This window comes from Phalacrocorax carbo, chromosome Z (genome assembly GCF_963921805.1).
Source record: "Phalacrocorax carbo chromosome Z, bPhaCar2.1, whole genome shotgun sequence".
NCBI classification, from domain to species: Eukaryota; Metazoa; Chordata; class Aves; order Suliformes; family Phalacrocoracidae; genus Phalacrocorax; species Phalacrocorax carbo.
In genome coordinates this window covers 3,558,305-3,586,264 of record NC_087548.1, presented here as the reverse complement: position 1 = coordinate 3,586,264, position 27,960 = coordinate 3,558,305, and the positions used below count along the sequence as shown (strand labels likewise).

Sequence of the window (27,960 nt, the reverse complement as noted above, 5' to 3'; positions counted from 1 at the left end):
AAAATGCAAAAAACGATCTGCTACGAGGCTATTAAGTTGAAGCAGTTTTGCTTTGCTAGAGCTTAAAAACGTTTTATGGCCCAGTCACTGTCCTACTTCATAAAAGCACTAACAATAAATAGAGCTGAAATTCCCACTTCTGAGTAACTGAATAGAGACAACCAACCTATAAGGAACCATTTCTTCTCATCAACCTAAGGAACTTTTCCTTCTCCTCTGAAGATGAGCAGTTTGGTGTCTGAATCACAGACTTTAGAGAAACCTACCCAATGAATTGAATGATAATACAGAGGTAGTATTACAAGTTCAGAAGCACTTTAAATTGTGCTTAGTTAATATGGCTGATCTTCCCATTCCTTCCCTCCTGTAAATTCAGATGCCAACTGGCTGCAACAGAATGAAGAAAATCCTACACCCTGTTTGAAACTGAATTCATGCTGTTGCAGTTAGAAATCCACACTACGTGCTTAAGTGCTAACATAACTCTTACCCTTGTCCGTGTCATGTTGTACTGGATGGTTCTTATCACAACTAGTATCAGGAGACTCCCAAGTGAGATCTTTGTTAAGACACGCTCAGCATACCAAGTGATATTTTTCAATATCTGGAAAAAAAACCCCCAAGTTCTTCAGCATGTAGGTCTGAATAAGAACATAGATGGAAAGTTGTCTGGACTCTCACATTCCTTAAGATAGATAAATTAGCTTCCAGCCTCAAATGTGACCAAAACCTACTGTATTCTAAAGCAAGAATAAAAAAAAATAAAACAACCAACCAACCCACAAACAGACCTCTGCAGTATTATCACCTAGTAGATCTCATCAACTCATCAACTTTATTGTAAGTCATGTGGAAACACATTAAGTGTAGAAAGATTATTAAATTTAGCAATTCTGTCATTTCTATGCCCTGTGCCACCACACTCCTATATTCTTTTTGATCTTACCCTTTACACTTTATAAAGTCTCCTGTTCCACCCTAGACACCTGACTAATGTTGCCAATTCCTTCCCATTTTCCCTCATTACAAGTTGAGCAAGAGGCAGCATGTACAAGCTCTGACTGAGCGAACATGCTGAAGGATGCAGGGCAGATCAACAGGTTAACTGTTGACTTCACACTGAAGCCCTTCTCTTGCCAGAGGTGAGGTCTCTTCCATAAATAATAGGTTAGAGAAAGTCATCAGCTAAGTTAAGAGCATCATATCTTTCAGTGCTCTCCACTATCTGGGTGGATGAAGTTTACCACCATTTCTGAGTTTATTGCAGAAGGAGAATCAATTCTCTCTTTCCTCTTAGAGTACTCAGCTGACCAACCTGGAGTGATATAGCAAACATATGCACAAACCCCCCCACCTTAAAGGACTGGTAAAAATGAGTCAACAGGAACTGCCCTAAAAGCATGAAGAAGAGCCTCTATAAATTGAGGGTTATTCTGGGTCAAAACAAAAATCTGTTTAACAAGGACTATTCCGCACAAAGTTGTCACTCTGTATAACTTTGATGTATTTGATAAATTAAGTACGTTTCACTGAAACTTCATTTTCAGATATCTTAAAAATCCAAACCCCACCAACCTCACTGATCAACTTCATTAAATAACCTTTTCTCTTAAAAGGTTATAAGAAAACACACTTCTGACTATATCCCTTCTTCCACCTCTCCTTTGGATGAGTGAAAAGAATTGTCACCCTTCATTTTACATCATTTCTGCTTTTAGAATTCCCTCTTCCACTAACAAGCTTGCTCAGCAAAACCTCTTCTTTCTTTAAGAGAGAGGATGGAGAAGTAGCAACTGATTTCCTATGAGGAGACGCAGAGAGTTGGCCACTGAATGACTTGCAGAAGACAAAGGGAAAGGCAATGCTGGCAACTACCTCCAGCTGCTGCTGATTTTATACTATTTACTCCTAAGATATGCACGTTAATATAAACTGTGATGGAAAGAATCTTAATTTTATTTGTGAAAAAGAAGTGGTATCTGGAAAGCAAAATTAAAATTATATATATAAATTTAGTGAAATTTTGAAATATTTTTTTAAACAGCACTTTCAGAATCTAAAGCTTCATACAGCTACCTAAAAAAAAAGGATAATCTCTGCAATGATATCTGCACGGGCTTCTGAAGGAATATAATACTAAATTCTGCAAAATCTGTGACAAAATCCAGGCCCAAAGTTCAGGCATCTCTCATTACAAAGTGCTACACCATAGCACCATCCCTTGGTTTGGTAGTGCATGACTCTTCCAATATAACTCAACATTGCCACCGAGAAATGATTCCACATCTGAAATGTAGGTTGTACTCACACATTCCAGTAACCTGGAGAAATGGACAATCAATGCACAGGTATTTAGATCTCGGGTTTTTTTTGTTGAAGGTGCAAAACATAGCCTTGTCTCATTAATGGTAATGGCAAAGGAAGGGTTACTTCGTTTCTCTGATAATCAGGCATTTACTTTACAAACAATTGTATGTCCTGTTTTTAAATGATGTGGTCACTTGGTTGCTAATCACCAAAAGAACACAGAACTAGAATCCAAAAATGTCACCCCATATTTGTGGTTTCCATAATATTTAATATGTCATTTGAAATTCTGTATTTTATATTTTTAAGGGGATTAGTAATGATGGTCACACACACTGTTCAGTTCAAAGGAAGTGTGTTAAGCAATCTTTTTCTCTTTGCCTATATTTGAGAAGGAAACAGCAGAACAAGAGCTATTTTACTAACACACCTTCTTCCATTCAGCCCAGAGCCTGGATTTGTGCAAACATTTCTAAATTACAGAATGATAGAATCATTTCGGTTGGAAAAGACCTTTAGTATCATTGAGTCCAACTGTTAACCTAGCACTGCCAAGTCTACCACTAAACCATATCCTCAAGCATCACATCTACAGGCCTTTTAAACACCTCCAGGGATGGAGACTCAACCACTTCCCTGGGCAGCCTGTTCCAATGCGTGACAAACTTTTCAGTGAAGAAATTTTTTCCTAATATCCAATTTAAACCTCCCCTGGCACAACTTGAGGCCGTTTCCTCTTGTCCTATCGCTTGTTACTTGGGAGAAGAGACTGACCCCCACCTCACCTCAACCTCCTTTCCGGTAGTTGTAGAGAGCGGTAAGGTCTCCCCTCAGCTTCCTCTTCTCCAGACTAAACAACCCCAGTTGTATTTTACAGCATGCCTATTGCCGAATTTCTTTTCTAGTCAGCAGCCTTAATTTCTGCAGTAAGTTTAAGATGCATACATAGTGTGCATGCCTCCCACAAAGCCCCATAAACCAAGCAAATTATTTATACTACAATCTGTGAAGCATCAAAGATCCTAAGTACCATGCTGCATTGAGGACCCAATAGGCACTCAAAACACCGCAGTAATATAAGTTATATTAGTGTTGAGAATGAAAAGGTTAGACTATAATTTTTTTTATGTCACCTACTCTGAAATACATACTCAAAAAGCCCTGTAACCTACATATAATTCTGCTTCGTTTTATCCATCAACTTTTGCCCTTAAATCCCAAACACATATGTCATAGGCTCTTTGCTTTAAGGGTTTCTTTTCATTATCAGGCGGGATCAAGTCCTCCTTCCCTTCCACACCATACTCCCACCTATGCCTCTAAAAGCATTTTTGTCAGCTCCGAACACAAAGGAAAGACCTATCCTATCAAATACATGGCATGATGACAATGAAGACCTTTGAGAAATGCATCCAACAGTTCCTCTCAGCAAAATTTGCAGTCATGACAGCCCTATATGTGATTAATCAGAAACATTCAAAGCAGCAGAATTAAAAGGGAAAAACTATTTTTTTTAAAGGAAGCATTCTTATAGGACTCCTATTTGGGGGCAGAAAAGCAGTCACCACCTTCACAAATGTGATTTTCTTGGCTCGATGCCCCCGTAAGCACCTAGCTGCCCAGGCCACCCATCCCCTGACAGCCAATGAGGCGCTTGCTTTTCAAGTACTCCACTGCAGAGCACCCCAAGCCGAGCTCTGCAACGCACACTGTAGCTTTTCCCAGCATTTGTGACAAGAGCATTGCTGGCAAAAATAAAGTTATTATTTAACACAAGGCACCGGGGGATATTATATTTCCCTTAGTATTGTGTTGGATCCTACCGTAAGTAATACTTAATAGTCAAGACATAAATACATGCACATTTTATCAAAACTCTTAGTCAATAGACTAAACTAAAACCCAAGTGTAAAAAAAAAGAATCCTGTGGAGCTTATTCTAGACAGGGGTAACACTTTATAAGTACTATCTTATAAAGGTACTATAAGTACCTTTTTTGTTTGGTTTTGGGTTGTTTTTTTAAAAAAACATTTAACCTTCCAAGTTCTGCAAATTCCACGTACATTTACGTTTCTTTCATTTACCTCCCACACTCATTCTCACCTTAACTCTGTGTCACTTGAAACTCTTTCACAGTACAAGAGACATTTGAAATAGCATCTTAATTAGCATTCATCAAACTCTCTCCTCCCTCATTTTATTCCTAGCCTACCTGAAAGCCTTTTCCATTAAGTATTTCAGAGAAGACTGCATTTGCCTATGCTGAAAGATCTTGGTGGGTTTTTTGATGAACCTCCTAAAAAGGAGGAACCTCCTAAAAGGATTCTTACCCATTTATGCTTTGAAAAATCACACATACAAAGGCCTGCGCAACAAGAGGTACACCCCAAATATCATTACAGACTAGATACACTAAAATGAAAAAAAGATATAGCCACTGAAGCCATTTGGCAGGCTCAGGAAATTAATGTTAGTAGGTAAGGTGATGCAGTTTGAGATACAGAAGTAATTTCTAGACCACATATGAAGAGACAAAACAAAAATTCACATCATAAAAATAAAAAGTAAAAATTAAAAAATAAAAAATAAAAAGTATCTCCATTATCACATGCTACCTAGCACCTGACTTTTTGTCAGCACACTCCTATTTCCCACAGGGAGCTAAAGTGAAGCCAATGACTCTAACCTAGAGAGAGGAAAACCACTGTTTAATAGTAGCACAGCACTGGCTAAGGTGACAAACATCCCCAGCAACAGCCTCAAGTGTGACAATTTTTGGTGAACATTTTTACTAAAAAGATAGAAAAATCAGAATATGGGGAAGATGGAAAGACTCAAGAGGTATTTAAGGGAAGAATGTTCAAGGCTGAGGAACAAACAGGAAATGTGAAATCACTACAAGAAAGGTTTCCACATATAGCAGACTATGAGTGGATGTGGAAACAGGTATAATTTTGGTTATAACAAGTCACTAATACTATTTTAAGACAAAGTGATGATGGTATAAATGAAAGCAAGTCATCCAAGAAGTTTCAGTAAACAAGGACAACTAGTCAGGACAGACAACACCAATGATTAACAGAAATAGATTGAAAGACAAAGAAAAATCCACATATGTTTTCACACAACAGACAACTGGAAAGTTAAAAAGCTGTTAAAAGTTGTGTAATTAATGGATTACACATATGAGCTTCCCTGCAAGAAGATACTCTGCTAGAGAAGTTGATTATCCCAAGGCTGCTAAGCATAAACCTAGGAGCAGATACAGCAAGTTAGTGGGTTACTTCACAACTGCAAAATGCTAAAATAAGTGCAGACGGTCACTTTGGTTGCAATTAATTGATTGTGGTTTCTTAAAAACATCTTATTTATGACCATGTGAATGTATCTGTTTTCAAGATCTGGTTTTGACTGGGATAAAGTTCATTTTCCTCACTGTAGCTGGTATAGTGCCGATGGCACACTGATGTTTTAGTTGCTGTTAAGTAGCGACTAAGTGTTGCTAAGTAGCGCCTATAGTAGTTAGGGACCTTTCCAGCTTCTCATGCTCTGCCACGTGGGCAAGAGGCTGGGAGGTGTGTGTGAGGGATTGTAGATGATGGTCTGTGTAGGGCCACGACAGAAAAATTACAAGCTGAACACAGCTGTGAGAACGTGGCCTTGAAGAAGGGAACTGGGAGGATTGTTATTGAACAATATGATGTTGCAATCTGGGAGCCGCTGTTAGCCGGCAGAGCACACACCTGGCAGGCCTTGTTGCATGTGCTGGCCATGCATGCAGCAACGTCTAGTCAGAACTTTTGCATTGAATCTGCTAAGGGTATAAAAAGGGGCATCTCAAAGTGGAGAAAGAGAGAGGACACAGAGCACGCTCTACGAATCACAGGGGACTCCCTGAAGGTGCCAGGCTGTCATGGTTTTAGCTGGGATAGAGTTAATTTTCTTCAGTGCAGCTGGCCCAGTGCTGTGCTTTGGACTTAGCATGAAAAAAAAAAGTTGAGATAACACACAGATGTTTTGGGCTGTTGCTGGGTAGCGCTTGTACTAGTCAAGGACATTTCTAGCCTCCCATGCTCTGCTGGGTGCACAAGAAGCCGGGAGGGGAGGGGGCACAACTAAGAGAGCAGATTCAAACTGACCAAAGGGATATTCCATATCATGTAACGTCATGCCCAGTATGTTAACTGGGAGGAGTTGGCCGGTGGAGGGAGGAAGCAATTGCGGCTCAGGGAGGGGCAGCGTTGGTCGGCGGGTGATGAGTGGTTGTATCATTCATGTTTCTGTGGTTTTTTTCCCTTTTTTTTCCCTTTCCCTTCCTTTTCCATTTTATGATATTAACATTATTGACATTATTATCATAATCATTATTATTATTTTATTGTAATTATTAAACTGTGCTTATCTCAACCCACAAGTTATTTTGCTCATCCAATTCTCTTCCCCATCCCACAGGGGTGGGGGCAGTGAGCGAGCGGCTGCATGGTGTGCAGTTGCCAGCTGAGGCTGAACCATGACAGTCCATTTTTGGCACCCAACATGGGGCTCGAATGCTTTGAGATAATAACACTTGCTGGTCACAGCATTGATTCATCTGTTCTTAATATTAGTTTGTCCAGTCTCTATGATGCTGATTGTAAAGTACATGTTAAAAATTGCTGTTGGTTTCTGTAGTTTGCTGTGCTCTGCAGTGATTAGAGATGTTTTGCCTTAGAGACAGAGGAAATTAAACAGCTGTCTACCTTGCCTGGCCTCTCGAAGGCCCCATCTGTTGTGGGCTTGCTGAAGGTCCAAGAACAACAGGTACCGATCGCCACCACAACAGTGCACCGACGGCAATATCGCACCAACCAAGATTCTCTCACCCGCATCCATGGGCTCATCCGTCGACTGGAGAGCCAAGGAGTGATCAGTAAGACCCACTCACCCTTTAACAGTCCCATATGGCCAGTCCGGAAGTCTAATGGAGAGTGGAGGCTAACAGTAGACTATTGTGGCGTGAACGAAGTCATGCCGCCACTGAGTGCTGCTGTGCCAGACATGCTAGAAATTCAATACGAACTGGAGTCAAAGGCAGCCAAGTGGTATGCCACAACTGATACTGCTAATGCATTCTTCTCAGTCCCTCTGGCAGCAGAGTGCAGGCCACAGTTTGCTTTTACTTGGAGGGGGGTCCAGTACACCTGGAATCGACTGCCCCAGGGGTGGAAACACAGTCCTACCATTTGCCATGGACTGATTCAGACTGTACTGGAACAGGGAGAAGCTCCAGAACACCTTCAATACATGGATGACACCTTTGTGTGGGGCAACACAGCGGAAGAAGTTTTTGAGAAAGGAGAGAAAATAGTTCAAATCCTCCTGAAAGCTGGTTTTGCCATAAAACAAAGTTAAGTTAAGGGACCTGCACGAGAAATCCAGTTCTTAGGAATCAAATGGCAAGATGGATGTCATCAGATCCCCATGGATGTGATCAACAAAATAACAGCCACGTCTCCACCAACTAGCAAAAAGGAAACACAAGCATTTTTTGGGCGTTGTGGGTTTTTGGAGAATGCATATTCCAAATTACAGTCTGATCGTAAGCCCTCTCTATCAAGTGACCCGGAAAAAGAATGATTTCAAATGGGGCCCTGAGCAATAACAGGCCTTTGAACAGATTAAACAGGAGATAGTTCATGCAGTAGCCCTTGGGCCAGTCCAGGCAGGACAAGATATAAAAAATGTGCTCTACACGGCAGCCGCGGAGAATGGCCCTACCTGGAGCCTCTGGCAGAAAGCACCAGGGGAGACCCAAGGTCAACCCCTAGGGTTTTGGAGTCGGGGATACAGAGGGTCCGAAGCCCGCTATACTCCAACTGAAAAAGAGATATTGGCAGCATATGAAGGGGTCCGAGCTGCTTCAGAAGTGGTTGGTACTGAGGCACAGTTGCTCCTGGCACCCCGACTGCCAGTGCTGGGCTGGATGTTCAAAGGAAACATCCCCTCTACACACCATGCAACTGATGCTACGTGGAGTAAATGGGTTGCACTGATTACCCAGCGGGCTTGAGTAGGAAACCCCAGTCGCCCAGGAATCTTGGAAGTGATTATGGACTGGCCAGAAGGAAAAGATTTTGGATTATCACCAGAGGAGGAGGTGACACGTGCTGAAGAAGCCCCACTGTATAACAAACTGCCAGAAAATGAGAAGTAATATGCCCTGTTCACTGCTGGGTCCTGTCACCTTGTGGGGAAGCACCGGAGATGGAAGGCTGCTGTATGGAGTCCGACACGACAAGTAGCAGAAACTGCTGAAGGGGAAGGTGAATTGAGCCAGTTTGCAGAGGTAAAGGCCATCCAGCTGGCCTTAGACATCGCTGAACGGGAAAAGTGGCCAGTGCTCTATCTTTATACCGACTCCTGGATGGTGGCGAATGCCCTGTGGGGCTGGCTGCAGCATTGGAATCAAAGCAACTGGCAGCGCAGAGGCAAACCCATCTGGGCTGCCGCACTGTGGCAAGATATTGCTGCCCAGGTAGTGAACCTTGTTGTGAAAGTACATCATGTGGATGCTCACGTCCCCAAGAGTCGGGCCACTGAAGAACATCGGAACAACCAGCAGGTAGATCAGGCTGCCAAGATTGAAGTGGCTGAGGTGGATCTGGACTGGCAACATAAGGGTGAACTATTTCTAGCTCGATGGGCCCATGACACCTCAGGCCATCAAGGGAGAGATGCAACATACAGGTGGGCTCGTGATCGAGGAGTGGACTTGACCACGGATGCTATTGCGCAGGTTATCCATGGATGTGAAACATGCGCTGCAATCAAGCAAGCGAAGCGGGTAAAGCCTCTGTGGTGTGGGGGATGATGGCTGAAGTATAAATATGGGCAGGCCTGGCAAATTGACTATATCACACTCCCACAAACCTGCCAAGGCAAGCGCCATGTGCTTACAATGGTGGAAGCAACCACCGGCTGGCTGGAAACATATCCTGTCCCCCACGCCACTGCCTGGAACACTATCCTGGGTCTCAAAAAACAAGTCCTGTGGCGACATGGCACTCCAGAGAGAATTGAGTCAGACAACGGGACTCATTTCCGAAATAACCTCATAGACAGCTGGGCCAAAGAGCATGGCATTGAGTGGGTGTATCACATCCCCTATCACGCACCAGCCTCTGGGAAAATCGAAAGATACAATGGACTGTTAAAGATGACACTGAGAGCAATGGGGGGTGGAACATTTAAACACTGGGATACACATTTAGCAAAAGCCACGTGGTTAGTCAACACAAGGGGATCTGCCAGGTGAGCTGGCCCTGCCCAATCGGAACCCTTATGTACTGTGGAAGGGGCTAAAGTCCCTGTAGTGCACATAAAAAATATGCTGGGCAAAAGAGTCTGGGTTATTCCTGCTTCAGGCAAAGGCAAACCCACTTGTGGGATTGCGTTTGCTCGAGGACCTGGGTGCACTTGGTGGGTGATGCGGGAGGATGGAGGAGTCCAGTGTGTATCTCAAGGGGATTTGATTTTGCGTGAAAACAGCCAATGAACTGAATAATATGCTGTTAATTGCTATATAATGTTGTATGTCATCACTACTATGGTTGCTATATGCCATGATATGGAATGGTATCATGGTGGGAATCTCCCAATTAATAATAGCAAATGAACTTTCAGTTGAACCAAGCAAAGTGCAGCAGTGAGAGAACAAGAACTACCAGTGCAGCGGTGATGGAACAAGGACTGACTTCAGCATTCAACAATCCGACACCACACACAGCACCTCTCTGAAAGACTCTTACAATAGATGAAACCCAAAGTCATGGACTAAATGAACTCAATGGACATTTCACAGGCATTTTACAGGGGTGGTCCATAGACTAGGGGAATGATAAAGGAAAATCTGTATATCCTGTTAAAGGATGAGAATGTGGGTAGGGATCATTGAAATTGTATTGAATAGTATGGGACCTGAGCATGATGTAAATGGTATGGAATAAGGGGTGGCTACTGTCATGGTTTTAGCTGGGATAGAGTTAATTTTCTTCACTGCAGCTGGTATAGTGCAGTGCTTTGGACTTAGCATGGAAAAAAAATGTTGAGATAACACACAGATGTTTTGGGCTGTTGCTGGGTAGCGCTTGAACTAGTCAAGGACATTTCTAGCTTCCCATGCTCTGCCAGGTGCACAAGAAGCCGGGAGGGGAGGGGGCACAGCTAAGAGAGCAGATTCAAACTGACCAAAGGGATATTCCATATCATGTAACGTCATGCCCAGTATGTTAACTGGGAGGAGCTGGCCGGGGGAGGGAGGCAGCAATCGCGGCTCGGGGACAGGCAGCGTTGGTCAGCGGGTGATGAGCAGTTGTATCATTCGTGTTTCTGTGGTTTTTTTCCCTTTTTTTCCCTTTCCCTTCCTTTTCCATTTTATGATATTAACATTATTGACATTATTATCATAATCATTATTATTATTATTTAATTGTAATTATTAAACTGTGCTTATCTCAACCCACAAGTGCTTTTGCTCGTCCAATTCTCTTTCCCATCCCCCAGGTGTGTGGGGGGAATGAGCGAGCAGCTGCATGGTGTGCAGTTGCCAGCTGAGGCTGAACCACTACACGGGCCTACCTCCCTTCTCCGTGATGACCCCGCTAATGGTCACCCTCCTGCTCAGCGGTGTCTCGGGCGTAGTCGGGTTGGTAAGACTCTCATAAGGGGAAAACAATATGCTAGTAACTGCTTATGCCAGGCTATAAGAGAACAATAAATACTGTTGTGGTTTTTAAATATCATGTGTTGTGTGAATTTTGTGCATAAGAATCCTGCAAACCTGTTACAGGAGGGGAGGGGTCACAGCCAAGACAGCTGACCTGAACTGGCCGATGGGATATTCTATAACATATGACGTCATGACCAGTATATTAACTGGGGGAGTTAGCGTGGGGCAGAGTGGTTGTGGCTCAGGGACTAGAGGTAGCAGGTGGTGAGCGGCTGCAGCACTTGTTGGTTTTTTCGGTTGTTTATTCCCCTCCCCCTGTCCCCCTAGGTTTTGTCTCTCTCCCATTATCTTCCTTTTCATGATATTATTATTGTTGTTGTTATTATTACTATTGTTTATTTTAATTATTAAACTGTTCTTATCTCAACCCACGAGCTTTCTCACTTTTACCCTTTCGATTCTCTCCTCCATCCCACTGGTAGGGAAGTGAGCAAGCGGCTGTGTGGGGCTTAGTTGCTGACCAGGACTAAACCACAACATATATAAAGAAATAAATGAACCACTCTGACAACAAAAAAAATCTCAAGCTGAGCACTTGAACCTTCCAGAAGAAAGATATACTGTTATTTGAAGAACCCTATATGAACATTAAGTAATGGTTACATTCTGTAATATATAAATATAACAGGGATACTTTGTGGTTGCACATTTAATTTCCTGACTTCTGAATGCTTAGAGTACTGAAAATGTAACATACTTTTCAAAACAAAATATATCTATCTATGAAAATGGGTAGTATAAAATACTATTTGTTTTGACATCACACGCACTGGAAATCCAAAGTAGTAGCACATAAAGGGACATATTTCCAGATGCTTATTGAAAACAAAGATTTTTATTCAATTTGCTCTAAAGTGATACCCAAGGGTTGATCTTTTTTCCCCTCTGAGATAAAATACAGTTACCCTGACAAAAGATCAACTTACTGATTAAATCTCTAATAAGCTGTTTCTTATAGTCTCTCATATATGAGTGAAATAGCAAACCAACCCTCTCCCACAAATAAAATGAGGCCTGTGTTTCTTCCCACCCGCTTTGGCATTATTCTGTGGGGCACATCCCTGCACTTTACCAACCAAAGTGGAAGTTCCTTGGTTCACACTATGATGGATCTCAGGTCCCATCATATGCTCTCTCACAAAGGGTGTCCCCACAGGACAAGAGGAATGGGACTGGAACAAGTTAAATAACCTTGAGGAGGACTTTGAGCCCTCCAGCCTCTCCAATCACATCTTTCTCATCCACCCAGGGCTCCTTGTGGCATGCACAAGCCTTCACCCTTCCTGTTTTCCCTCCCTGTAGCCCATACCCCATTCCTTCTCAGATCTTTCTCTTCCCAGTTTCCACTTCCTCCACCCACACCTTGCCCATTCCAGTTTCTCATCAAAAAGAAGTCCGACTTCACCTCCTCCAGCATTTTGTCACTCTGTTCCTACCCTGCCTCTTTTCTCATTTCTTTGCTCAGCAATCCCAGATCTTACCTGTCTCTTCTTTACTTCATCTCTCTCTCCCCACTGCACCCATCCCATGTTCCTTGTGCAGCCAGCCAAAGCCTCTTCCAAATTTCTCCTAATCATTGTCACGTCAGGCTCCTGTTCCTATACGCTTTCTTCAGATGTGTAGACGTGGTGCTTCAGGACATGGTTTACTGGTGGACTTGGCATTGTTAGGTTTACAGTTGGGGTCGATGAACTTAAATGTCTTTTCCAATGTTGTGCTGGTTTTGGCTGAGAAGGGGTTAATTCTCCTCACTGTGGGGGTCGGCTACCTTTCCAGCTTCCCATGCTCTGCCGCGTGGCGGGGGGGGGGGCTGGGAGGGGCAGGGCCGTTGTGGGGGCAGCTGACCCCGACTGGCCAATGGCATGTTCATTCCATACCATGTGACACCATGACCAGTATATTAAGGGGGGGCAGTTTGCGGCTCGGGAGTGGCGTGGCATCGGGTCGGTGGGTGGTGAGCGGCTGTGTCGCGTGCAGTTTATTTCGGCAGTTCGTTCCCCTTCCCCCCTCCCCCGGGGCTTTGCGCCTCTCGTTGTTCTCCTTTACACTGCATTTCTATTGTTGTTTCTTTTAATTTTAATTATTAAACTGTTCTTATCCCAACCCATGAGCGTTACCCTTCTGATTCTCTCCCCATCTACCGGTGGGGGAGTGAGCAAGCGACTGTGTGGGGCTGAGCTGCCGGCTAAACCACAACAAATGCAAATTATTCTGTATGGCTTCAACTATTGCCAAGCAGCAACAGAAGCATCACTGGGCACACAGTCCCATCTCACAGGAGCTGGAAGCAGCACTTCCACAAGCTTCAGCTTGTCCCTATGCATCTCAACTGATACATGACCCCTGGGCAGGGGAGGGTGCAAACAGCCTGGCTGGCTCTGGGAGCAGCAAAAAGAGACTATTCAATCACCATGGACATCAGGCCACTTCCGGCTATGTATCTGCTGTGCTCCCCTTCCCCCGGAGATTTATAATTTGGTCAAATTTAGTCAGATCATCAGCAGGAAAGCCCTAGCACAGAGACTACCTGCCAAATTTCCAATTCATAATGCAAAACATGAAGTTACCAGAGCTTGTTAATGAACATGTTGACAGTTGTAACCATGGACAAGACACATTCATGCCCTAGTCTCACTCCAGAAATGGCCAACGGTTCTCACTGAAACTTTAAAAATACCAACCCTGGAAAATGCCTTGGAATAGTCCACTATTCTTAAAAAAAACCAAACAAACCCAACCAAACAAACAAAAACTATAAAACAAAATTAAAAGTTAAAAAGTTACATACCAGCTCCTGTCACCCCTACTATCCTCTCCCCCATGCTGAAGAAAGCAACCATACCAGGTAGGCAATGAAATGCCTATTTAAAAAGCAACAACAGCAACCACCACCATCCCTCACCTGGTTTGGGGTTTCAGAAGCATGAAATATGAAAGTACCTTAAATTTCAAAATCATCTACCTGAAATCAGTGCCACAATTTGAACAATTTCATTGGTTTGTAGATAATATTAAAAAGGGAAAAAAGAAAAAGAAAAAGCTCATACCTGGGGTGGTCTTGCAAGAATAAGACAAAAAATAAATAAAAATTAAGAGGTTTTTATTAATTACTCTTTTTAACACCAGGCTCCCTGGACACCTACAACTCAGGGTACAAGAACTGCAGATGCAAAGAACAGGAACTCAGTTCTATATATATCGAGCACTGAGATTCTCAGTCTCAGTTTCCTATAACTTTGCTTGTGGCATATTTCTCAACGCAATAAAAGTAAACACAGTTAAATTGTGATTCACAGTCTTTCGCTATTTAGTACAGCATAAAGTACTATAGTAGCACTACAGGTTACTGCTACATAAAGTACTATATGATGTTATTTTGACATCCAATGTAACTTGAATTACATTTTCATAAATCAGAAAAGTCACAAATACTTGTCCCCTTTAGGGCATTCTTTCATCTACTCATTTACTCTGTTATTATTATCATTAGTGAAAGAAATGAAGCTCTACATGGTTACAGGGACCTAACTGCTTTAAACCAGTTGCAGGAACAGGACCTGTGGTTTTGATCATATTTTCCAGGCAGTTAAGACCACATTAATTTTAAACAAAAAAAGCTTCAGCAGTCAAAAAGAGTTTCTGTGGTTTCTTGAGCTCTTTACCAGTCAGTATAATCACAAGATTTATAAAACTGTGCTTACTAAAATTAATCTTAAAAATCAATAAATAAATGTGGGTTAAATATAACAAAGGAAAATAGCCCCCAAATTGAGTGTACAGTCATACTTCTTATAAGAACAGTACACATGCTACACAGCAGCAGAGAGGCAAACAGGTTGACCTAATATACATCAAATGCTTTTTTCCTTCATACTTTACCCAAGTGATGGGGGGAAAAAATCCTGCTGTAATTGCTAACATTTGATAAATGTTTGCTGTGAATAAGAATTTCATTCCAGTTGTGTAACTGACACTAAATGTTACATTTTACAGAAATACCTGTACAGCTTTCCTGACTCTATTAATTTTGCTGCCCTGTAATATCCTCTCAGTCTTTAGGAGATGTGGAGCTAATATTTAAGAAAGTATGAGACTAATTTCGTACTTTACACTGTAGTTTTTGAATAGTAACTTGGTCATTCATAACTGGAAACATCTGTTTAAATAATTAAAAAAGATGGGTGAGGGGAAGTGATTTATCAGTATGATTTTGAATCTTTTTTCCACAAAGTAGGGCACTAACTACACTTATTCCCCATCACAGGGTCTGTAGGAACCCACTACCCATATATCCATTCCTCAACAGTTCACAAGACAAGATGCAATGCTCACATTTGTATTTTGATATCCACATCCCTCTGTAAAGTTCAGGAATGACATAGATAAAATAGAGCAAGAACATAACTTTATTTTTTTAAAGTATAACAGAGTGTGGTTTTTCTATAGATAAAGAATCATTTCTATAAGGAATATTTAAGAGCTGGTATCACAGTCATCAACTCTCTCGTCTACAGAATAGTTTAGTTTATTTTATTTAGGTGATTTTCAGAGTGCACAGTTGAAGTTTTGAACAATGGGGGACCTCCTCTTTCTCCTTCATTGCATCCAATCTGCCCATGTGACACCAAGATTAAGAGCAGGGGGAAGAAAAAGCCTTCAAATTCAGTAAGAAAAGTGCTGCAAGGGTGGAAAAGCATTCTGCTTAGCTTCTAAGTTCACTCTCTCCTTCAGCATGAAACATGCCCCCATCGATCAATAGAATGGAGAAAAGGGTAAGAGAAAGAACAGTAAGGAAAAAGAGGAGCACAGGTGGAAGAATTAAGGTTATTCCACATCTATCCTCTGCAGTGTCATAGCTCTCTATTGGCGTTCAGTGGTAAAAGTTTCCATTTTCACAGGTTTTTCTGCAGTAGGGCTAACAGAAGTTCACCTAGACAAGCCTGCAGGCTCAGGTACTTCACAGCCACCTCTCACTACCTAGCTAAGAAGCAAAATTAGCAAAACTTTGGCCACATAACATTATTAATAAATGGATGCTTCTCACCAGACACTATGGAGTGGGAAAACACAACCACAGAGTAAAAGAAAGAAGTTGCTAGTGAAAATCTGAAGTAAAATCAAAGATTAAATTGAGAAGATGATGGAAGAAGCAAAGGCAGGACTGAAAAAAAACAGTGCAGGGTAAAAGGAACAAGGTGGGGTTTGTTTTTGTTTTTATTAAAATGGAAGTAGTAAACTAATACCCACATCGCACAGAAAACACTACAGCTTTGTTGGCAGGGTTAGCTGCAAAGGCAAGAATAAACTAGACAAGAAAATTTGATTTATGTTTTCATTCCACAGCTTGGTCCTCATTACCAATTTTAGGGAAATCTTCCACTCTTACTTATTCAGTAATTAATTTATTGAAAGACCATGTGTAAAGGCTTTAAAATCAATGAAGAATGATGGGTGAAGAGACTGAGGCAGGAGTGAAAACTTGTCTGCTGTACTCTAACCCCACCAAGCTCAATTTATGTGAAAAGTTAAATTACTTAGTGACATGGAACCCAAAAATACACCTCACACACGTGCACATACGGTGTGTATGTATAGGTTCAAGGCACACAAGGGTGAGGCAGAAGAAAGCTTCAGGAAAATGCAGGAAAGCTTCAGTCATCTGCATGGCTACTGCAGGTGCCCCTCCTAAGAGCAGCTTCCTATAAAGTATTCCCAGGAAACTGCATATAAACATCATCTGTCCTGGTTTCAGCTTGGGTACAGTTAAATTTCTTTGTAATAGCTTCTCCCCCCAGCTTTATATACTGAGCATGACATCATATGGTATGGAATATCCCATTGGTCAGTTTGGGTCCTTGACCAGTGTAAATGCTACTTAGCAACAACTAAAACATCTCCACATTATCACCACTGTTTCCAGCAAAATTCCAAAACATAGCCCCATGCTAGCTACTACGAAGAAATTTAAATCTACCCAAGCTGAAACCAGGACAGTATCCACCCCTTATTCCATACCATTTACATCATGCTCAGGTTCCACACTATCCAATACAACCTCATTAACTTCCACCCTCCCTTCCCATCCTTTGATAAAATACACAGCTATCATTTAGTCCATGGCTTTGGGCTCCATCTGTTCTGGTGGTCACTCAGGACAGGAGAGATGGTGTGTTGCGTGGAGTTACTGGTTTTCAGCTCAGGTCAGGTCACTGCTGCACTCACACGGCTTCTTGAAAGGCTTGTCCTCCATTGGTTCAGGTGGTTCCTGCTGTAGTAATTCCTATAACATGCAACTCAAATCGCAGATTACAACAATTTAAAGGTATATCCGTTACAATCTCCACCCCTGGTCCATTTGGATCAGACCATCAGGTTTAACATTGTAATGAACTCCTCCCCTTGCCCCTGCTCTGGCTTGGACTTACCCACAGACTGTAGTCCTTTAGGGTTGTACCTGCTCCAAGCGGAGCCGTACCCAGGAGCCACAGTCTCTCCAGGGGCACACCTGCTGCAGCATAGACTTATCCAGAGCCACAGTCGCTTTGAGGTGCGCCTGTTCCAGTGTGGCCTTCTGCATGGGCCTCAATGCTTTCAGAGCTATACCTGCTCCAGCATGGCCTTAGCCACAGCTGCAGTACCTCCAGAAGTAAACTGGCTCCAACACAGCCTTGCCCATGGCTGCAGTCCCTCCAAAGCCTGCTCCAACATGGCTTTGCCCCATTGTGCTGGTTTTGGCTGAGAAGGGGTTAATTCTCCTCACTGTGGGGGTCGGCTACCTTTCCAGCTTCCCGCGCTCTGCCGCGTGGCGGGGGGGGGGGGGGGGCTGGGAGGGGCAGGGCCATGGTGGGGACGGCTGACCCCGACTGGCCAATGGCAGGTTCATTCCATACCATGTGACACCATGACCAATATATTGAGGTGGGGGCAGTTGCAGGGGGAGCGCGGAGGCGGCGCGGTGTCGGGTCGGCAGGCGGCGAGCGGCTGCGGCGCGGGCAGTTTGTTCCGGCAGTTCGTTCCCCCTCTCCCTTCCCCCCCCACCCCCCCCGGGGCTTTGCGCCTCTCGTTGTTCTCCTTTACATTGCATTTCTACTGTTGTTTTATTTTAATTTTAATTATTAAACTGTTCTTATCCCAACCCACGAGCGTTACCCTTCTGATTCTCTCCCCCATCTACCGGTGGGGAGTGAGCGAGCGAGCGACTGTGTGGGGCTGAGCTGCCACTAAACCACGACAGTCTTTTTGGCGCCCAACGTGGGGCTCAAGGGTTGGAGATAACAACAGCTGCTGGTCACAGCACCATGTTGTCCTTTTTGCAGTTGGTGTTACAGATTGGTGTTGGCTGTTTGAGTCTGCTGTGTTCTGCTGTGATTAGTAATGTTTTGCCTGCAAGATTTGTTATACAAACACTCATTTTCAGCTTTATCTGGTATTTGGGGTTTTTGCTGAAACCGTTACTGTACTTGGGATACCACCTTGTTGAGGCAATTACCTCCTCCTCTGAGAGATTTTATATGGAGGAAATACAGAATAATACCTTTGCAACTTTGTTCTATGATGTCTGTGCCTTTGTTACAACAACGTTTTTGTATCTTGAACATCCTTGGGTGGTTAAGGTGCACTTATTGTTAGTTTTTGGGCAGGTTGTTTTGGTTTTGACTAAGCAACTTAAGAATATCACCCAGAAATCTGCCCCGAGGCTTGATAGTTACGAGTGGCAGGGCATGTGGGATAGCATGGGCAAATACCTAGGGCAGTGGGCACCCCCAGTGTTTCGGAGTTTCACCCCCGAACAAGTGCAGAATCCTAAAAAACTAGTAGAATATTTGGAGAAAGTATGTTGTTATGCTGGGAACTCCAGAGAGACACAGATAACTGCAACGTGCTGGGGTCTGGCCCATGCATACCGAGCCCTGCTCAACAGTATTCAGTGCCCCCAGGGGGAAGAGAATGTCTCTGGATTGAAATGCAAAGTGACTGGCACTGTAGACAATCCAGCCCTGACGGCAGGCACTGCAGCCACTCAAACCCCCACGACAAGTACCGGAGCTAGCTCAGAAAATAAACCCGTACCAGTATCAGTTGCCCCCATACACAAGACAAAATATTGGAAGCGGACATCAACTCGTTTAGAACGGGATGATGAAGAACCAGGGCCATCGCGGGGAGAGGAGGGAGAAGTAATAAATGAAATAGAGACCACCCGATCCCTGTCCTTAAGCGAGTTGCGAGATATGCGAAAAGATTATAGCCCTCGTTCAGGTGAGCACATTGTCACCTGGCTGCTCCGATGCTGGGATAATGGGGCCAGTAGCCTGGAACTAGAGGGAAAAGAAGCCAAACAATTGGGATCCCTTTCTGGGGAAGGGGGCGTTGACAAAGCAATAGGAAAAAAACCACAAGCCCTCAGCCTCTGGAGCTGACTTCTGTCTGGAGTGAAGGAAAGGTATCCCTTTAAAGAAGATGTTACATATCGCCCAGGAAAATGGACAACTATGGAGAAAGGCATCCAGTATCTAAGGGAATTAGCTGTGTTTGAGGTGATTTATGGTGACCTGGATGATCAACGGTCATCCAAAGATCCAGATGAAGCCGAGTGCACACGACCCATGTGGCGGAAGTTTGTACGGAGCGCACCATCTTCGCATGCAAACTCATTGGCAGTGATGTCCTGGAAAGATGACGAGACACCAACGGTGGCAGAGGTGATAGATAGACTCCGAGATTACAACACAAATATCTCCTCCTCGCTTGTCTCTGCTGTGGAGAAACTATCCCAAGAGGTCCAGCAACTCAAAGAAGATCTGTCCTACTCCCCACCTCGACAGAGCAGTGTCTCAGCTGTTAGGAATAAGCGTCCTTTGGCTCAAAGAAGGGGATACACACCACGGGCCACCCTATGGTTCTACCTGCGTGACCACGGAGAGGACATGATGAGGTGGGATGGCAAGCCTACCTCGACCCTAGAGGCACGAGTGCATGAACTGCAAGGAAGAACAGTCACTCAGGGAGGCTCTTCCAGGAAAGCTGCTGCTCCAGTTTCCAGTGAGCAAGTCCCCAGACAGAGGAGTAGAAGCGCAGATTTTATTTCTAAGTGTAATAGAGGGACTCCTGATTCACATTTGCAGGAAGTGAGTTGTGACTGCCATGATCAGGACTAGGGGGGCCCTGCCTCCAGCCGGGTGGAGGAAAGGGATAACCGGGCTTACTGGACTGTGTGGATCCGATGGCCTGGCACGTCCGACCCACAGGAGTATAAAGCTTTAGTGGACACCGGCGCACAGTGCACCTTAATGCCATCAAACTATATAGGGGCAGAACCCATCAGCATTGCTGGAGTGACAGGGGGATCCCAAGAGCTAACTGTATTGGAGGCCGAAGTGAGCCTAACCGTGAATGAGTGGCAAAAGCACCCCATTGTGACTGGCCCAGAGGTTCCGTGCATCCTTGTCACAGACTGCCTCAGGAGAGGGTATTTCAAGGACCCAAAAGGGTACAAGTGGGCTTTTGGTGTAGCTGCCTTGGAGATGGAGGAAGTTAAACAGCTTTCTACCTTCCCTGGCCTCTCGAAGGACCCTTCTGTTTTGGGGTTGCTGAAGGTCAAGGAACAACAGGTGCCGATCGCCACCACAACAGTGCACCGGCGGCAATATCGCACCAACCGAGACTCCCTGATTCCCATCCATGGGCTCATTCATCGACTGGAGAGCCAAGGAGTCATCAGTAAGACCCACTCACCCTTTAACAGTCCCATATGGCCAGTCCGGAAGTCTAATGGAGAGTGGAGGCTAACAGTAGACTATCGTGGCCTGAATGAAGTCACTCCACCGTTGAGTGCTGCTGTGCCAGACATGCTAGAACTTCAATACAAACTGGAGTCCAAGGCAGCCAAGTGGTATGCCACAACTGATATGGATAATGCATTCTTCTCAATCCCTCTGGCAGCAGAGTGCAGGCCACAGTTTGCTCTTACTTGGAGGGGTGTCCAGTACACCTGGAATCGACTGCCCCAGGGGTGGAAACACAGTCCTACCATTTGCCATGGACTGATTCAGACTGTACTGGAACAGGGAGAAGCTCCAGAACACCTTCAGTACATTGATGACATCATTGTGTGGGGCAGCACAGCGGAAGAAGTTTTTGAGAAAGGAGAGAAAATAGTCCAAATCCTTCTGAAAGCTGGTTTTGCCATAAAACAAAGTAAGGTGAAGGGACCTGCACGAGAAATCCAGTTCTTAGGAATCAAATGGCAAGATGGTCGTCGTCATATTCCAATGGATGTGATCAACAAAATAACAGCCATGTCTCCACCAACTAGCAAAAAGGAAACACAAGCTTTCTTGGGCTTTGTGGGTTTTTGGAGAATGCCTATTCCAAATTACAGTCTGATCGTAAGCCCTCTCTATCAAGTGACCCGGAAAAAGAATGATTTCAAATGGGGCCCTGAACAACAACAAGCCTTTGAACAGATTAAATGAGAAATAGTCCATGCAGTAGCCCTTGGGCCAGTCCGGGCAGGACAAGATGTGAAAAATGTGCTCTACACTGCAGCCGCGGAGAATGGCCCTACCTGGAGCTTCTGGCAGAAAGCACCAGGGGAGACCCGGGGTCGACCCCTAGGGTTTTGGAGTCGGGGATACAGAGGGTCCGAAGCCCGCTATACTCCAACTGAAAAAGAGATATTGGCAGCATATGAAGGGGTTCGAGCTGCTTCAGAAGTGGTTGGTACTGAAGCACAGTTGCTCCTGGCACCCCGACTGCCAATGCTGGGCTGGATGTTCAAAGGAAACATCCCCTCTACACACCATGCAACTGATGCTACGTGGAGTAAATGGGTTGCACTGATTACCCAGCGGGCTTGAGTAGGAAACCCCAGTCGCCCAGGAATCTTGGAAGTGATTATGGACTGGCCAGAAGGCAAAGATTTTGGATTATCACCAGAGGAGGAGGTGACACATGCTGAAGAAGCCCCACTGTATAACAAACTGCCAGAAAACGAGAAGCAATACGCCCTGTTCAGTGATGGGTCCTGTCGCCTTGTGGGAAAGCACCGGAGATGGAAGGCTGCTGTATGGAGTCCTACACGACAAGTAGCAGAAACTGCTGAAGGAGAAGGTGAATCGAGCCAGTTTGCAGAGGTAAAGGCCATCCAGCTGGCCTTAGACATTGCTGAACGGGAAAAGTGGCCAGTGCTCTATCTCTATACTGACTCCTGGATGGTGGCAAATGCCTTGTGGGGCTGGCTGCAGCATTGGAAGCAAAGCAACTGGCAGCGCAGAGGCAAACCCATCTGGGCTGCCACATTGTGGCAAGATATTGCTGCCCGGGTAGAGAACCTGGTTGTAAAGGTACGTCATGTGGATGCTCACGTCCCCAGGAGTCGGGCCACTGAAGAACATCGGAACAACCAGCAGGTAGATCAGGCTGCCAAGATTGAAGTGGCTGAGGTGGATCTGGACTGGCAGCATAAGGGTGAACTATTTCTAGCTCGGTGGGCCCATGACACCTCAGGTCATCAAGGGAGAGATGCAACATACAGGTGGGCTCGTGATCGAGGGGTGGACTTGACCACGGATATTATTGCACAGGTTATCCACGAATGTGACACATGCGCTGCAGTCAAGCAAGCGAAGCGGGTAAAGCCTCTGTGGTATGGGGGACAATGGCTGAAATATAAATATGGGGAGGCCTGGCAAATTGACTATATCACACTCCCACAGACCCGCCAAGGCAAGCGCCATGTGCTTACAATGGTAGAAACAACGACTGGCTGGCTGGAAACATATCCTGTCCCCCACGCCACTGCCCAGAACACTATCCTGGGTCTTGAGAAACAAGTCCTGTGGCGACATGGCACCCCAGAGAGAATTGAGTCAGACAACGGGACTCATTTCCGAAATAGCCTCATAGACACCTGGGCCAAAGAGCATGGCATTGAGTGGGTGTATCACATCCCCTATCACGCACCAGCCTCTGGGAAAATTGAACAGTACAATGGACTGTTAAAAACTACACTGAGAGCAATGGGGGGTGGAACATTCAAGCACTGGGATACACATTTAGCAAAAGCCACGTGGTTAGTCAACACAAGGGGATCTGCCAGGCGAGCTGGCCCTGCCCAGTCAGAAATCCTACATACTGTGGAAGGGGATAGAGTCCCTGTAGTGCACACAAAAAGTATGCTGGGCAAAACAGTCTGGGTTCTTCCTGCCTCCGGCAAAGGCAAACCCATTCGTGGGATTGCTTTTGCTCGAGGACCTGGGTGCACTTAGTGGGTGATGCGGGAGGATGGAGAAATCCGATGTGTGCCTCAAGGGGATTTGATTTTGGGTGAAAACAGTCAATGAACTGCATGGCACAATGTGAACTGCTATATAATACTGTGTGTCACCTCTGTGTTGTACCAATGATATCAGAGTACGAGCCTCCCAACCCATGGAAGATCAACTATGAAACAAGCCGTGCAGCAGTGATGGAACGATGACTGACTCGGTATGCAGCGACCCAACGCCACACACCATCTCTCCCACCCTGAAAGACTGATACAACAGATGGAGCCCAGAGTCATGGACTGGATGAACTCAATGGACATTTTTAATGGACATTGTACAGGGAAGGTCCATGAACTAAGGGAATGATGTCTGTGTATTATGTTAAAGGATGGGAAGGGGAGGGGTGGTGGTTGGTATGGTTGTATTGCATCACATGGGACCTGGGCATGGTGTAAATGGTATGGAATAAGGGGTGGAGAATGTGCTGGTTTTGGCTGAGAAGGGGTTAATTCTCCTCACTGTGGGGGTCGGCTACCTTTCCAGCTTCCCGCGCTCTGCCGCGTGGCGGTGGGGGCTGGGAGGGGCAGGGCCATGGTGGGGACGGCTGACCCCGACTGGCCAATGGCAGGTTCATTCCATACCATGTGACACCATGACCAATATATTGAGGTGGGGGCAGTTGCAGGGGGAGCGCGGAAGCGGCGCGGCGTCGGGTCGGCGGGCGGCGAGCGGCTGCGGCGCGGGCAGTTTGTTCCGGCAGTTCGTTCCCCCTCTCCCCTCCCTTCCCCCCCCCCCCTCCCCCGGGGCTTTGCGCCTCTCGTTGTTCTCCTTTACATTGCATTTCTACTGTTGTTTTCTTTTAATTTTAATTATTAAACTGTTCTTATCCCAACCCACGGGCGTTACCCTTCTGATTCTCTCCCCCATCTACCGGTGGGGCAGTGAGCGAGCGACTGTGTGGGGCTGAGCTGCCGCTAAACCACAACACCCATGGCTGCAGTCCTTCAAGAAGTAAGCCTGCTCCGCTGTGGGCTTATCCATGGCCACACACTTTGAGGTGCTCCAGCATGACCTCATGCATAGCCACTGATGCTTCATGTGTACCTGCTGCAGCATGGACTTATCTACAGCCACAGACACTTTGAGGTGTACCGTCTCCAAGATGGATTTATCCTTGGGCCACAATTACGTCAGAGGTATACCTGCTGTGTCACAGACGTAACCAAGGCCACAGATGCTTTGAGATATACCTGCTCTGGCATGGGCTTATACACAGACACAGATGCTTTGGGTTGTCCTGCTCCCACATGGACTCATCTACAGGTCACAGTCCCTTTGACTCGAGTTCACACTGGAGTTCCAGCCTGTCCAGTACAGCAGCACAGAAACAGCAGCGGGGCCCTGGCCATGGCTGTTATCAGAATGTTCCTAGGCCCGGCAGGGTAAGGTGATAAGCAGTACAGCAAGCAGTGAAAGCAAAAAGTGCCACTAATGAGCACTAGATTTTAAGGCATACAGTAAGTCAGGCAAGCCCCATAGCAAGCACAGAAGCCTGCCAATTAATAGCTAAACAGCAATAACCGCTATAAATTCCATCTAGCACATTCCAATCAAATCTGTCGTTATCTCAAACCTTTCATGCCCCACGTTGGGTGCCAAAATGGACTGTCGTGGTTTAGCCCCAGTCAGCAACCAAGCACCACACAGCTGCTCGCTCACTCCCCCCCACAATGGGATGGGGGAGAGAACGGGAAGAGTAAAAGTGAGGCAACTCATGGGTTGAGATAAAGACAGTTTAATAGGGAAAGCAAAAGCTGCGTGCTGAAGCAAAGCAAAACAAGGAATTCATTCACTACTTCCCATGGGCAGTGTCCTGGTTTCAGCTGGGATAGAGTTAAATTTCTTTGTAGTAGCTAGTATGGGACTATGTTTTGGATTTGTGCTGGAAACAGTGGTGATAATGCAGAGATATTTTAGTTGTTGCTAAGTAGCAGTTACACAGGTCAAGGACTTTTTCAGCTCCCCGTACTCTGCCGGGTGCACAAGAAGCTGGTAGGGGACACAGCCAGGACAGCTGACCCAAACTGACCAATGGGATATTCCATACCATATGATGTCATGCTCAGTATATAAAGCTGGGGGAAGAAGAAGGAAGGGGGGGATGTTCGGAGTGATGGCGTTTGTCTTCCCAAGTAACCATTATGTGTGATGGAGCCCTGCTTTCCTGGAGATGGCTGAACACCTGCCTGCCCATGGGAAGTGGTGAATGAATTCCTTGTTTTGCTTTGCTTCAGCACGCAGCTTTTGCTTTCCCTATTAAACTGTCTTTATCTCAAACCATGAGTTGCCTCACGTTTACTCTTCTGATTCTCTCCCCCATCCCATTGTCGGGGGGAGTGAGCGAGCAGCTGCGTGGTGCTTGGTTGCTGACTGGGGCTAAACCACGACAGGCAGGCAGGTGTTCAGCCATCTCCAGGAAAGCAGGGCTCCATCACACATAATGGTTACTTGGGAAGACAAACGCCATCACTCCAAACGTCCCCCCTTCCTCCTTCTTCCCCCAGCTTTATATACTGAGCATGACGTCATATGGTATGGAATATCCCGTTGGTCAGTTGGGTCAGCTGTCCTGGCTGTGTCCCCTCCCAGCTTCTTGTGCACCTGGAGCTGAAGAAGTCCTTGGCCAGCGTAAGTGCTACTTAGCAACAACTAAAACATCTCCGCATTATCACCACTGTTTCCAGCAAAAATCCAAAACATAGTCCCATACTAGCTACTACAAAGAAATTTAACTCTATCCCAAGTTGAAACCAGGACACATCTCTTCTTGCTTTCTACATACAGAGCTATAGGAAATAATCTGAAATTTCAGAGAGCAAATACTCTAAGTCTCTACCACTTGACACCAAGAAAAAATGCCAGTTCCCTCTAAAACAGGCTGGAAATCCACCTGGGAGAAGAGTTCTCTTTAGATACCTTGACACCTGCTTCCAGCTTTTTATATTTCATTAATTTCACATAACCCCAAAGGAGGGTTTTCATGTCCCAGTCAAAAATTAGATAAAATCAATGCAGACATCTTCTGCGTTATCATAGCTTTAGAAGCTAGAAAACTAGAACAAAATTGTCCAAGGTATTCTCCAGCACAGATGGTCAAGGCCCACTAAAACTCGTCAAAATTTGGATCATTATATATCACAGAATCACAGAATGGTAGGGGTTGGAAGGGACCTCTGGAGATCATCTTGTCCAACTCCCCTGCTTGAGCAGGGACACCCAGAGCAGGGGGCACAGGACCGTGTCCAGGCAGGTTTATGGACAACATAAAATAGATATTAATCTAGCAGATAGACAAAAAGAAATGCCAAGTAAGGAAGTAACATTCAGTTTGGAAAATAAAACTCCAACTCAAAGCTCCTCTCAGATTCATCAAACTGGTTAAGCAAAGTTTTTCAAGAGAAATAAATAAAAAAAAAGGTTTTCTGTTTTTATCTCTGTTCTAGCCCCTCCACTTCCATGGCAAACACTCAGCATCTTTGAGGCAGCCTGCCTGGCTATTGCTACATTAATTTGTAACAGGAAACAGAAAAAAAAAGACAGAAAGAGAGGTATATGCAGCATCTCCTCTACAAGAGGGAGTGCATTTGTTCACTTGGGAAAGTTTTGAAATGACTCTTCTAACTTCAGGTTACTAGTCCTCATGAAAGAAATAGGTACATGCCATCAAATTTGGATGAACACATACAGCCTCTGCTGAGGAAAGAGATATACAGATGTATCTTTATAAAAATAAATATTTAAATGATTTTTAGAGCTGAAGAATTATTTACCAAAACAACTCACCACTTTGTGAATGGATCGGTTGAAGCCATCATCCTCTGTAAGGATCAGCAAAATTATAAGAGCCATGTAAAAATGGTGTGAATTCCTTTCTTCAACATGATACAGAATTTCAAGAATTGGAAGAACCTTTAGGGAAGGAAAAATGTGTGTATTAGTTTAGTCTTCAAATACCTCAGACAATAAACAGAGGAGCCTTTAAACCTCCCGTGTATCACCCTGCCCTTAACAGTATCATAGAAATTCCTCCCTCTTGAAATAACCACCCCTAAATAGTGACGTACAGTATTCAAACACCTTCCATCTGTTTCATTCTGTCTCCACAAGACAGTCTAAACAAAATTCTTTCTTGTGGTCAGACATGGCATTTCATTTCCTAATAAATGAGATTTCCAGCCATACCAGTTACCATAGGCTCCGAAAGCTTTAGTTCCCCTCTAGACTATGGGAAAATAAAATTGTTAAACAAGATTTTCACCAGTTCAAGCAGGAAAACAATTGTTTCTAACCATTTGTGCTACCACAAGCCTGGTCTGAAAGGACTTTCCTCATCAAATATAGCCAAACATATTGGAGCTGAGGTGCAGAGGCATTTTGAGACCTGAAACTCAAATCCCATTTTGGTGTGTGGCGATCATCCCAGGAAAAAAACAGTTTGTGTTGGGTTAAGACTAGAAAAGGCCTGTTTTTCCAATTCTAGATAATGTGCAGCCATAGAGAACTGACATTATGATGAGAGTTCAGTCCAAGGTCTTGCAACATTTCCATCAGGATGAA

General features: G+C 44.8%; 1 protein-coding gene and 1 long non-coding RNA gene across 2 annotated transcripts in view; both read right to left on the bottom strand.

The window, feature by feature from the left end:
• The window catches only part of DYM (dymeclin), a 152,094-nt gene that overhangs the window by 29,366 nt on the left and 94,768 nt on the right, over positions 1–27,960 (bottom strand). The window lies entirely within an intron of this gene.
• LOC135310480 (uncharacterized) lies at positions 490–27,312 on the bottom strand. Its single transcript, XR_010370550.1, has 2 exons — positions 27,187–27,312; positions 490–604 (listed from the first exon to the last, which is right to left on the bottom strand). It is a non-coding gene; the product is annotated as an uncharacterized LOC135310480 (long non-coding RNA).